Raw genomic sequence first — 14,620 nt, 5'->3', positions numbered from 1 at the left:
AGCATGGGGTCCTCAAGGTTCATCCATGTTGTAGTGTTGAGTCAGAATTTCCTTACTTTTTAAGGCTGAATAATATACCATTGTTACTGAATTCGGGTTTGGCTGATTCTAGGTACTAGTCAGGGCAAATCAGGCTTCAAGCTCATTTTTATCTGTGGGGATGCAGGGGTAGCCTTGGTGGTGGTGTTAATGGTGAACATGAATGACAGCAGACAAGGTACAGTGAGTCAGGCGTGGTCTCTACAGTGACTCCAGTGGGTTTTATGTGCCTAAGCTTATTGACTTTTTCTAACACAGACTTGATATTGTGGTGGCTGTTTTCCTCTAAGAGGAAAAATATCTGAATTTTTGTAGTATTTTTAAGATGTAGAGAAGTTTGCTATATTGAGAGTAAAACATAACTCCCTAAAATAATCTTGGTTTTATCTCCTATAAATTGGCCTAATGCCAAGTTGTTGTTGTTGTTCAGTTGCCAAGTCGAATCTGACTCTGTGACCCCACGGGCTGAAGCACACCAGGCCACCCTGTCCCTCACCATCTCCTGGAGTTTGCCCAAGTTCATGTCCATTGAGTTGATGAGTTGTCCTCCAATCTTCCCCAGTAGCATATTGGACACCTTCCGACCTGGGAGGCTCATTTTCGGTGTCATATCTTTTTGCCTTTTTATACATTTCATGGGGTTCTCACGGCTAGTATATTGGAGTGGCTTGCCGTTCCTTCCTCCAGCAGATCACGTTTTGTCAGAACTCTCCACTGTGACCTGTCTGTCTTGGGTGGCCCCACACGGCGTGGCTCATAGCTTCTTTGATTTACACAAGCCCCTTCACCATGAAAAGGCACTGATCCATGAAGGGGAATGTCAAGTTGCTTTGTTTTAAATAAATGCTTGGACATGGGGTATCTCCTCTCGGCCTTTTGCCGTGCCACCGTGGCACAACCACTCCTCGCTGCTCGAGTGATCCACAGCAGCCCCTTGCCACTCTCATGGTAATCCAAGTCTATGCCCCCACCAGTGCTGAAGAAGCTGAAGTTGAACAGTTCTATGAAGACCTACAAGACCTTTTAAAACTAACACCCCAAAAAGATGTCCCTTTCATTGTAGGGGACTGGAATGCAAAAGTAGGAAGTCAAGAAACACCTGGAGTAAAGGTGTTTGGCCTTGGAGTACAGAATGAAGCAGGGCAAGGATAATAGAGTTCTGCCAAGAGAACGTACTGGTCATAGCAAACACCCTCTTCCAACAACACAAGAGAAGAATCTACGCATGGACATCACCAGATAGCCAACACCAAAATCAGATTGATTATATTCTTTGCAGCCAAGATGGAGAAGCTCTATACAGTCAGCAAAAACAAGACTGGGAGCTGACTGTGGCTCAGATCATGAACTCCTTGTTGCCAAATTCAGACTTAAATTGAAGAAAGTAGGGAAAACCACTAGACCATTCAAGTATGACCTGAATGAAATCCCTTATGATTATACAGTGGAAGTGAGAAATAGATTTAAGGGACTAGATCTGATAGACAGAGTGCCTGATGAACTATGGACAGAGGTTCATGACACTGTACAGGAGGCAGGGATTAAGACCATCCCCAAGAAAAAGAAATGCAAAAAGGCAAAATGGTTATCTGAGGAGGCCTTACAAATAGCTGTGAAAAGAAGAGAAGCTAAAGGCAAAGGAGAAAAGGAAAAATATACCCATTTGAATGCAGAGTTCCAAGGAATAGCAAGGAGAGATAAGAAAGCCTTCCTCAGCAATCAATGCAAAGAAATAGAGGAAAACAATAGAATGGGAAAGACTGGTTATCTTTTCAACAATATTAGAGATACAAAGGGAATATTTCATGCAAAGATAGGTACAATAAAGGACAGAAATGGTATGGACCTAGTAGAAGCAGAAGATATTAAGAAGAGGTGGCAAGAATACACAGAAGGACTGTACAAAAAAAGATCTTCATGACACAGAAAATCAAGATGGTGTGATCACTCACCTAGAGCCAGACATCCTGGAATGTGAAGCCAAGTGGGCCTTAGGAATCATCACTACCAACAAAGCTAGTGGAGGTGATGGAATTCCAGTTGAGCTATTTCAAATCATGAAAGATGATGCTGTGAAAGTGCTGCACTCAATATGCCAGCAAATCTGGAAACCTCAGCAGTGGCCATGGGACTGGAAAAGGTCAGTGTTCATTCCAATCCCTAAGGAAGGCAATGCCAAAGAATGCTCAAACTACCACACAATTGCACTCATCTCACACGCTAGTAAAGTAATGTTCAAAATTCTCCAAGCCAGGCTTCAGGAATAAGTTAGCCATGAACTTCCAGATGTTCAATCTGGATTTAGAAAAGTCAGAGGAACCAAAGATCAAACATCTGCTGGATTAAACATCTGCCAACATCTGCTGGATCATCGAAAAAGCAATAGAGTTCCAGAAAAACATCTATTTCTGCTTTATTGACTATGCCAAAGCCTTTGACTGTGTGGATCACAGTAAACTGTGGAAAATTCTTCACGAGATGGGAATACCAGACCACCTGACCTGACTCTTGAGAAATCTGTATGCAGGTCAGGAAGCAACAGTTAGAACTGGACATAGAACAACAGACTGGTTCCAAATAGGGAAAGGAGTACATCAAGGCTGTATATTGTCACTCTGCTTATTTAACTTCTATGCAGACTACATCATGAGAAACGCTGGGCTAGAAGAAGTACAAGCTGGAATCAAGATTGCCATGAGAAATATCAATAACCTTAGATATGCAGGTAAACCACCCTTATGGCAGAAAGTGAAGAGCCTCTTGATGAAAGTGAAGGAAGAGAGTGGAAAAGTTGGCTTAAAGCTCAACATTCAGAAAACTAAGATCATGGCATCTGGTCCCATCACTTCATGGCAAATAGATGGGGAAACAGTGGAAGCAGTGGCTGACTTTATTTTTTGGGCTCCAAAATCACTGCAAATGGTGACTGCAGCCACTAAATTAAAAGATGCTTACTCCTTGGAAGAAAAGTTATGACCAACCTAGACAGCATATTAAAAAGCAGAGGCATTACTTTGCCAACAAAGGTCCTTCTAGTCAAGGCTATGGTTTTTCCAGTAGTCTTGTATGGATGTGAGAAGTGGACTATAAAGAAAGCTGAGAACTGAAGAACTGATACTTTTGAACTGTGATGTTGGAGAAGATTCTTGAGAGTCCCTTGGACGGCAAGGAGATCCAAGCAGTCCATCCTAAAGGAGATCAGTCCTGGGTATCCATTGGAAGGACTGATATTGAAGCTGAAACTCCAATAATTTGATGCGAAGAGCTGACTCATTTGAAAAGACCCTGATGCTGGGAAAGATTGAGGGCAGGAGGAGAAGGGGACAACAGAGGATGGGATGGTTGGATGGCATCACCAACTCAATGGACATGAGTTTGGGTAAACTCCAGGAGTTGGTGATGGACAGGGAGGACTGGCGTGCTGCACTCTATGAGGTCGCAAAGAGTTGGACACGCCTGAGCAACTGAACTCAACTGAAATAAATGCTATCTTTATGTACCCTGAAAAGTTCACCTTTTAACATGAAATTTTGAAATTACAGACTCTCAAGTTGGCGGGCAGGGAGAAACCTATCTCACTTTACTTTTTCATCATGTATAAGTGCAAGTCACTCAGCTGTGTCTCACACTTTGCAACCCCATGGACTATACAGTCCATGGAATTCTCCAGGCCAGAATATTGGGGTGGGTAGCCTTTCCCTGCTTCAGGGGATTGTCCCAACCCAGGGACCAAATCCAGGTCTCCCGCATTGCAGGCAGATTCTTTACCAGCTGAGCCACATGGGAAGCCCCATCATGTACAGACCTCTTCTGAAATGTTGGAGGAGACATACTTTCCACTTGAGTACCTGGGGCTGCCCCTCCTCCAACGGCAGCCCCCACAATTGTCACAACCTTCTCTGCCTGCTTTCAGAGGACACACACCATGTTTAACTCATTTTTCCACAACATGTTTTACTTGCTTTTAGTGAATTACATGTGTTGAATCTGGGGACCACATAGGTTTTGTCAACTCTGGAATTTCCAGGGCCTCAAAAAATCCCAGCATAGTATAGGCATAGAATAAGTTTTTGTTTATTGATGGAATGAATGAATAAAGAGATTGAATACCGGAGAATAAGGAACAAGAAAATATTCGTTGGAGCACCAAATTAGTCTACTGACAATTTCTGCACATGAGTGAGGGAAGTCTCACATATTTAAATTGTTATACTTGATCAGGTTTCTGCTCATGAAGAATTTCACCTAGGTCAGGGATTATATCATCTTTTGATGCTTTTCTTAAAATGACCCTAATTATAATGATGCTAAAGCCGAAACTCCAGTACTTTGGCCACCTCATGCGAAGAGTTGACTCATTGGAAAAGACTCTGATGCTGGGAGGGATTGGGGGCAGGAGGAGAAGGGGACGACAGAGGATGAGATGGCTGGATGGCATCACTGACTCGATGGACGTGAGTCTGAGTGAACTCCGGGAGTTGGTGATGGACAGGGAGGCCTGGCGTGCTGCGATTCATGGGGTCGCAAGGAGTCGGACACGACTGAGCGACTGATCTGATCTGATTCATAAATAACCATCAACAGGCATACCACCAAAAGACCATTTCATAGGTAGAGAACTAAGAATTTATCATTATGGCTTAAAGAGCAATGGTAATAACAGGTCAATACGTTTAGGCCATTTAATCTTGACAAAGGAGATTGAAAAACATCACCAGACACAAGGGCAAATGGATTCCATTTATATGAGGTGCTCTCATGGGTGCTGAGTCGCACCCATGAGTCCTGTCTGACTCCTTTGCGGCCCCACGGTCTGTAGCTCACCAGGCTCCTCTGACCATGGGATTCTCCAGGCAAGAATACTGGAGTGGGTTGCTGTGCCCTCCTCCAGGGGCTCTTCCCAGCCCAGAAATGGAGCCTGCATCTGTTGTGTCTACTTGTGTGGGCAGATGGGTTCTTTACCACTAGCGTCACCTGCAAAGCCCTAATGTCACTGCACTTCACACTTAAAAATGGTTAAAATGGTAAATTTTATGTTATGTATATTTTACCACAAAACCTACCACCTGCACCACCTTATGTGGTCAATCAAAGGACCACACAAGACTTTCCCAGGTTCTGGGTCAAGGGCATTAGGATAAGAATAACTTGTGGACCCTCCAGGTTGCCTGGTTCTGCTGGTTAGGCAGGGGTGGCCAAGTCAGGGATCCCAGCTACCAAGGAAGCTACTAAGAAGAAATGAGGCTGGGTCCCCAAATAGTGTTTGTATCTCAGAATACCTTAATGAAATCATAGTCAGCAGTTACAGAGTTAAAACTGCCAGGTGACTGTCCTGGCCTTTGAGCTCTGTCACTTCATGGGTATTTCATGCTAATCAGAAACCCTGAGCACAATGGTGGATGTTTAATAAAGACAAACACGGGCACGAATGATCACTTAATACAGCCAGGTTCTTCCAGAGAGACTGAAGTTTAAAACTTGGCACTCAAAGGTCGTCTGGGAGCAACAGCATGGCCTCCTCTTGGCAGGACTTCAGACCTTTGGAATTAGGGCTGTGTTCTGATAGATTCCCAGGTGACTTACCACCCTAAAGCTTGCGAGGAATTGCTTCAAGACACGAACTCCATGGGGAACAATAAAACAGGTAGTTTCTAGTGAACAGTTTGGGGATTACTTGTTTATGGAAGTAAAACCATGAAGTAAACCTCTAGGCTATCAAAAACACAGCTTGAAGCTGGGGGAACTACTGCTGGACAGGTCCCTTGCCTTGGGGAAGGCTGAATTCCACTCTATCAGCTAAGATTCTGTGGGAGTGAGGGAGGAAGTGGATATCACACATCCTGCAGTATCTTAACCCCCCCACATGGGCTGTGTGTCTCCAAAGAGGCTGAGGGTAGGGTGGACCTCCAGCCCTACTCTCCATCTGAATCTGCTGTGGCCTGCAGGGCCCAGGGGCTTCAGCTACTACTCAGTTAAAGCAGATTTCTCTCTACCTAGGAAGTCTCTTTAGAGCTAAATCAGCTACTTCCCGACCCAGGGATCGAATCCTGGTTTCCTGCATTGCAGGCAGAGTCTTTACCATCTGAACCACTAGGCAAGTACAATCAGCTACTAAGAGAATACAATTTCTCTGTATTATTATATTTTTTGCTCTTTTCAAACAAGTTACTGTGGTCCTTTGAGAGAAACACAGCAAACTTCCCCCAGATTTTAATGTGGGACTGTAACTCCTTTCCTGATGGGAGAGACTGACTGGGGGGAAACTGGGTCTTGTTCTGATGGGTGGGGCCGTGCTTAGTAAATCTTTAATCCAATTTTCTGTTGAGGGGCTGGGCTGTGTTTGCTTCCTGTTGTTTGACCTGAGGCCAAACTGATGGAGGTAATGAAGATGATGGCAACTTCCTTCAAAAGGTCCCATGCATGTACTGCTGCACTCAATGCCCCCAACCCTGTAGCAGGCCACTGCCGAACCATGCCTCCACCAGACTCCTGGACACTCATGAGCAAGTCTGATGGGGTCACTGCTCCTTTCTCCTGGGTCCTGGTGTGCACAACATTTTGTTTGTGCCCTCCAAGAGCCTGTTTCCCTAGTCCTGTGTAAATTCTGGTGGCTCTGTGGAGGGGTTAATGGCGACCTCCTCCAAGAGGGCTTATGCCATACCCAGTTCTACTGCACCCAGAGCCCCTGTCCCTGCAGTAGTCCACAGTTGACCCACACTTCCACAGGAGACACTCAAACACAGTTCTGTCTCAGTCTCGGTGGAGCCTCGGGTCCTGGTGTGCACAAGGTTTGTTTGAGCCCTCTGAGCATCTCTGGTGGGTATGGGGTTTGATTTTAAACATGATTTTGCCCCTCCTACAGTCTTGCTGGGGCTTCTCCTTCACCCTTGGATGTGGGGTATCTCCTCCAAGCCGCTTTGGTCTCTTGTTTGTTAATGTGCTTTCCTCCAAGGAGTTGAGGATGTTCTACAGAAACGTTAGCAACAAGGTCAACTAGGGTTTGGGCAGGAGGATCATTTGTTGTTGTTCAGTCACTCAGTCATGTCCCACTCTTTTCGACCTCATGGACTGCAGCATGCCAGGCTTCTCCATCAGAGGGCAGGCAGAATGAAAACCACAATCACAGGAAACTAACCAATCTGATCACATGGACCACAGCCTTGTCTAACAATGAAACTATGAGCCATGCTGTGTAGGGCCACCCAAGATGGATGGGTCATGGTGGAGAGCTCTGACAAAATGTGGTCCACTGGAGAAGGGTATGGCAAACCACTTCAGTGTTCTTGCCTTGAGAACCCAATGAACAGCATGAAAAGGCAAAAAGATAGGATACTGAAAGAGGAACTGGCCAGATCAGTAGGTACTCAATATGCTACTGGAGATAAGTGGATAAATAACTCCAGAAAGAAGGAAGAGACAGAGCCAAAGCAAAAACAACTCCCAGTTGTGGATGTGACTGGTGTGATGGAAGTTAAGTCCAATGCTGTAAAGAGCAACATTGTATCCAAACCTGGAATGTTAGGCCCATGAATCAAGGCAAATTGGAAGTGGTCAAACAGGAGAGGGCAAGAGTGAACATCGACAGTTTAGGAATCCGCGAACTAAAATGAACTGGAATGGGTGAATTTAACTCAGATGACCATTATATCTACTACTGTGGGCAGGAAACCCTTAGAGGAATGGAGTAGCCATCATAGTCAATAAAAGAGTCCAAAATGCAGTATTTGGATACAACCTCAAAAATGACAGAATAATCTCTGTTCATTTCCAAGGCAAACCATTCAATATCACAGTAACCCAAGTCTATGCCCTGACTAGTAATGCTGAAAAAGCTGAACGTTTCTATGAAGACCTGCAAGACCTTCTAGAACTAACACCTGAAAAAGATGTCCTTTTCATTATAGGGGTTTGGAATGCAAAAGTAGGAGGTCAAGAGATACTTGGAGTAACAGGCAAGTTTTGCCTTGGAGTACAGAATGAAGCAGGGAAAAGGCTAATAGAGTTTTGCCAAGAGAACACATTGGTCATAGCAAACACCCTCTTCCAACAACACAAGAGAAGAATCTACACATGGACATCAACAGATGGTCAATTCTGAAATCAGATTGATTATATTATTTCCAGCCAAAGATGGAGAAGCTCCATACAGTCAGCAAAAACAAGACAGGGAGCTGACTGTGGCTCAGATCATGAACTCCTTATTGCCAAGTTCAGACTTAAATTGAAGAAAGTAAGGAAAACCACTATATCATTCAGGTATGACCTGAATCAGATCCCTTATGATTATACAGTGGAAGTGAGAAATAGATTTAAGGGAGTAGATCTGATAGACAGATGCCTGATAAACTATGGATGAAGGTTTGTGACATTGTACAGGAGGCGGGATCAAGACCATCCCCCAGAAAAAGAAATGCAAAAAGGCAAAATAGTTGTCTGAGGAGGCCTTACAATAGCTATGAAAAGAAGAGAAGCTAAAAGCAAAGGAGAAAAGGAAAGATATACCCATTTGAATGCAGAGTTCCAACGAATAGCAAGGAGAGATAAGAAAGCCTCTCTAAGTGAACAATGTAAAGAAATAGAGGAAAACAATAGAATGGGAAAGACTGGTTATCTTTTCAACGATATTATAGATACAAAGGGAACATTTCATGCAAAGATAGGTACAATAAAGGACAGAAATGGTATACACCTAGCAGAAGCAGAAGCTATTAAGAAGAGGTGGCAAGAATACACAGAAGAACTATAGAAAAAAAGATCTTCATGTCACCGAAAATCAAGATGGTGTGATCACTCACTTAGAGCCAGACATCCTGGAATGTGAAGTCAAGTGGGCCTTAGGAATCATCACTACCAACAAAGTTAGTGGAGGTGATGGAATTCCAGTTGAGCTATTTCAAATCGTGAAAGATGATCCTGTGAAAGTGCTGCACTCAATATGCCAGCAAATCTGGAAAACTCAGCAGTGGCCACGGGACTGGAAAAGGTCAGTGTTCATTCCAATCCCTAAGAAAGGCAATGCCAAAGAATGTTCAAACTACTGCACAATTGCACCCATCACACTTGCTAACACAGTAATGCTCAAAATTCTCCAAGCCAGGCTTCAGGAATAAGTGAACCGTGAACTTCCAGATGTTCAATCTGGATTTAGAAAAGGCAGAGGAACCAGAGATCAAATTGCCAACATCTGTTGGATCATCAAAAAAGCAAGAGTTCCAGAAAGACATCTACTTCTGCTTTATTGACTATGCCAAAGCCTTTGACTGTGTGGATCACAATAAACTGTGGAAAATTCTTCACAAGAGGGAATACCAGACCATTTCACCTGCCTCCTGAGAAATCTGTATGCAGATAAAGAAGCAACAATTAGAACTGTACATGGAACAACAGACTGGTTCCAAATCGCAAAAGGAGTACATCAAGGCTGTATATTGTCATGCTGCTTATTTAACTTATATGCAGAGTACATCATGAGAAATCCTGGACTGGATGAAGCACAAGTTGGAATCAAGATTGCTGGGAGAAATATCAATAACCTCAGATATGCAGATGATACCACACTTATGACAGAAAGTGAAGAACTAAAGAGCCTCTTGATGAAAGCGAAAGAAGAGAGTGAAAAGTTTGGTTAAAGCTCAACATTCAGGAAACTAAGATCATGACATCTGGTCCCATTATTTCATGGCAAATAGATGGGGTAACAGTGGAAACAGTGACAAACTTGATTTGTTTGGGCTCCAAAATCACTGCAGATGGTGACTGCAGCCATGAACTTAAAAGATGCTTACTCCTTAGATGAAAAGCTATGACCAAACTAGACAGCATATTAAAAAGCAGAGACATTATTTTGCCAACAAATATCTATCTAGTCAAGGCTATGGTTTTTCCAGTAGTCATGTATGGATGTGAGATTTGGACTATAAAAAAGCTTAGCACCAAGGAAATGATGAACTGTGATGTTGGAGAAGACTCTTGAGAGTCACTTGGACTGCAAGGAGATCCAACCAGTCCATCCTAAAGGAGATCAGTCCTGAATATTCATTGGAAGGACTCATGCTGAAGCTGAAACTCCAATACTTTGGCCACCTGATGCAAAGAACTGACTCATTGGAAAAGACCCTGATGCTGGGAATGATTGAAGGCAGAGGAGAAGGGGATGAGAGAGGATGAGATGGTTGGATGGCATCACCGACTCAATGGACATGAGTTTGAGTGAACTCCGGGTTTGGTGATGGACAGGGAGACCTGGCATGCTGCAGTCCATGAGGTCACAAAGAGTTGGACAAGACTGAGTGACTGAACTGAACTGATAACTCCCTAATTGGGGGTTATATTTCCATAAACTCTTTAACTGATAATCCATGGGCTTATCTTGTCGCTCCATTGGTAAAGAATCTGCCTGCACAAAAATATACAATGGAAAAAGACAATTTCTTTAAAAAGTGGTGCTGAGAAAACTGGTCAACCACTTGTTAAAGAATGAAACTAGAAAACTTTCTAACACCATACACAAAAATAAACTCAAAATGGATTAAACATCTAAATTAAGACCAGAAACAATAAACTCCTATAGGAAAACATAGGCAAAACACTCTGACATAAATCACAGCAAGATCCTCTATGATCCACCTCACAGAGTAAAGGAAATAAAAGCAAAAATAAACAAATGGGACTTAATTAAACTTAAAAGCTTTTGCACAATGAAGGAAACTATAAGCAAGGTGAAAAGACAGCTTTCAGAATGGGAGAAAACAATAGCAAATGAAGCAACTGTCAAAGAATTAATCTCAAAAATATACAAGCAGCTCATACAGCTCAATACCAGAAAAATAAAGGACCCAGTCAAAAAATGGGCCAAAGATCTAAACAGACATTTCCCCAAAGAAGACATACAGATGGCTAACAAACACATGAGAAGATGTTCAACATCACTCATTATCAGAGAAATGCAAATCAAAACCACAATGAGGTACCATCTCACGCCAGTCAGAATGGCTGCCCTTAATAAGTCTACAAACAATAAATGCTGGAGAGGGTGTGGAGAAAAGGGAACCCTCTTACACTGTTGGTGGGAATGCAAACAAGTACAGCTACTATGGAGAACAGTGAGGAGATTCCTTAAAAAACTGTAAATAGAACTGCCTTATGACCCAGCAATCCCACTGCTGGGGATGCACACCAAGGAAACCAGAATTGAAAGAGACATGTGTACCCCAGTGTTCATCACAGCACTGTTTACAATAGCTAGGACATGGAAGCAACCTAGACATCTATTAGCAGACAAATGGATAAGCAAGTTGTGGTACATATACACAATGGACTATTACTCAGGCATTAAAAAGAATGCATTTGAATCAGTTCTAATGAGGTGGATGAAACTGGAGCCCATTATACAGAGTGAAGTTTAAGTCAGAAAGAAAAGCACCAATACAGTATCAGTTCAGTTCAGTTCAGTCGCTCAGTCGTGTCGGACTCTTTGCGACCCCATGAATCGCAGCACGCCAGGCCTCCCTGTCCATCACCAACTCCCGGAGTTCACTCAAACTCACGTCCATCGAGTCGGTGATGCCATCCAACCATCTCATCCTCTGTCGTCCCCTTCTCCTCCTGCCCCCAATCCCTCCCAGCATCAGAGTCTTTTCCAATGAGTCAACTCTTCTTATGAGGTGGCCAAATTACTGGAGTTCATATTAATGCATATATATGGAATTTAGAAAGATGGTAATGACGACCCTACACGTGATGGTAGAGACACAGATAAAAAGAACAGAATTTTGAACTCTGTGCGAGAAGGTGAGGGTAGGATGATTTGAGAGAATAGGATTGAAACACGTATATTACCATATGTGAAATAGATGGTTTGATGCATGTTCAATGTATCCATTGAACAGTCCAAGTTCGATGCATGAAACAGGGCACTCAAAGCCGGTACACTGGGACAACCCAGAGGGATGGGATGGGAAATGAGGTGGGAGGGGGATTTGGGATGGGGGACACATGTACACCCATGGCTGATTCATGTCAATGTATGGCAAAAACCACCACAATATTGTAAAGTAATTAGCCTCCAATTAAAATAAATAAATAAATACATAAAAAAGAATCCACCTGCAATGCAGAAGACCTGGATCTGATCCCTGGGTTGGGAAGATCCCCTGGAGAAGGGAAAGGCTACCCACTCCACTCCAGTATTCTGGCCTGGAGAATTCCATGGACTGTATAGTACATGGGTTTGCAGAGTTGGACATGACTAAACCAATTTCACTTTTTCACTTTTCCATGGGTGAGAGGGGCTAGGACTGTAATGTACTGAGCATGCACTCTAAGCTGATGCTGCTTGCCTGCAGTTAGCTCAGCTGCTGCTGCGTCACTTGAGTTGTGTCCAACTCTGTGTGACCCCATAGACGGCAGCCCACCCGGCTCTGTTGTCCCTGGGATTCTCCAGGCAAAAACACTGGAGTGTGTTGCCATTTCCTTCTCCAATGCATGCAAGTGAAAAGTTAAAGTGAGGTTGCTCAGTCGTGTCTGACTCCTTGCGATCCCATGGACTGCAGCCTACCAGGATCCTCCATCCATGGGATTTTCCAGGCAAGAGTACTGGAGTGGGTTGCCATTGCCTCCTCCGTTAGCTCAGCAACTGACTCCCAGTTCTGAGCTTGTTCTAGAGAAGGGAAACAGGCTGAGAGAAGTTACTTAACCTGTGCTAGGTCTCAAGACTACAAAATGACAGAACTCATGATTCAATCCAGGTGTATCTCACTCCTGACATATGTGGCACACCAGCCTCCTACAAATAGCACAAACTAAGCATCAGTATCGTGTTTGTGTTTATTCCACCCTGAAGCTGTCTCTCTGGCCCGAGGCGTGTCTGTCTGAGGCACAAATGTGATGCTGGTAGTTAAAGACGGTAAAGAGCTTTGCAGGCAGTGAATGTCCTTACAGCTGTTAGATGGCAGGGGAATTACCAGGCGCTTAACATCACAGGCTTCTGCATTTCTTGATCTCAGCCTCCAAAACAAGAAAGGCTGGTTTTTTAGGATATGTCTTGCTGAGTGAAATCTAGGAAGTTCTGGAAACCTAAGGGACATCTGATCTTGCAGGGATTTTTCCAACCCTATTCTACCCTCTCCTCTTTGAGGGGAAAAAAAAAAAGCCATTCTTGTGGGTCCAAAGATAGAAGGCAGGGCCCACCCTTCGTCTCTTGAAAGAAATTCCTCAAGGGGTATCTTAGTCACAGTGGCCTGAGCCCCACAGTTAACGTTCCGTATGGAAGACTGACTGGGCTTCTAAACCTGATCTAACCGTGATCAAGCATTGGCTCTGCCTCCCCCTGAAGCTCCCTCCATAGCAGCTGATGGCCTATGTGTCACACAGGGTGCCACCAAGTGACCACACAGGACACCCAGGGGCTGAAGCAGCGCTGGGATGAATAGGATGCAGGACAGACAGGACATGATACGGCTGTAGGAGTTATTCTGCCAAATAACCGTGTGCTTGGTGCTAAGTGAATATCAAAGATGACAGTGCTCCTGAGTTCCACAACCTTTCACTATAGGGCAAGCAACAAACCAAAACCCAGACACCAGCACAAACACTGCTAATGCGATTGGCCAAAAGTCACAAAATGGTAGCCTGCTGGGGTTGGTGTGTTAGGGGAGTCCCTCCCACTTCACCTAAAGCCTTCCTCACGCTGGCTCCACCCTCAGATCTCATTTGGGGTTTGGCAGTAGCTTCCTCCTGCCTTCTTCATGTAGCCTTCTCCAGCTCCACAAGGGAGCCACGGCGACACTTCACAATGTAGTTGTTTTCATGACCCCCTTGGGAAAGCCTTAGCGGCTCCCAGCACCCAAAGAACTGAGTCAGTCCCAGGTCCTGGGCCCACCTGCCTGTCTCCTGCACCTTGTTCCTCATAGTCTTCTAAGTGCCTAGTTTCCTAGCGTGCTTTTAACCCTCTTTTGTTCATTCTCTTCCGTCTTTCCCCTCTAAGACTCAGCTCACACGTCATAACCTCTTAGATACCTTTTTAGAAGTGCACCTGCAATCTCGGTTCTTATCACCTGTGAAAAAGTGGAAGTGTTAGTTGCTCAGTCATCTTTGTGACTCCATGGACTACAGCCCGCCAGGCTCCTCTGTCCATGGAATTCTACAGGCGAGAATATTGGAGTGGAAAAAAAAAAATACTGGAGTGGGTAGCTATTCCCTTCTCTAGGGATCTTCCTGACCTTGAACCCAGGTCACCTGCATGGCAGACAGATTCTTTACTGTCTGAAGTAAAGTGAAATGAAGTCACTCAGTCGTGTCTGACTCTTTGCGAACCCGTGGACTGTAGCCTACCAGGCTTCTCCGTCCATGGGATTCTCCAGGCAAGAATACTGGAGTGGGTTACCATTTCCTTCTTCAGGGGATCTTCCCGACCCAGGGATTGAACCCGGGTCTCCCACATTGGAGGCAGACGCTTTAACCTCTGAGCCACATCCTTAAATAAATACCTTTTTAGAAGTGCGTCTGCAATCTCAGTTATTATGTGTAGTGTGACCTAACTGTGGGGGTCATGGGGTTGGAGTTAGATTGCTGTGGCTTGCTG

The sequence above is a fragment of the Bos mutus genome, chromosome 8 (genome assembly GCF_027580195.1).
Source record: "Bos mutus isolate GX-2022 chromosome 8, NWIPB_WYAK_1.1, whole genome shotgun sequence".
Taxonomy (NCBI): domain Eukaryota; kingdom Metazoa; phylum Chordata; class Mammalia; order Artiodactyla; family Bovidae; genus Bos; species Bos mutus.
Note: the sequence above shows the minus strand (reverse complement) of the source record.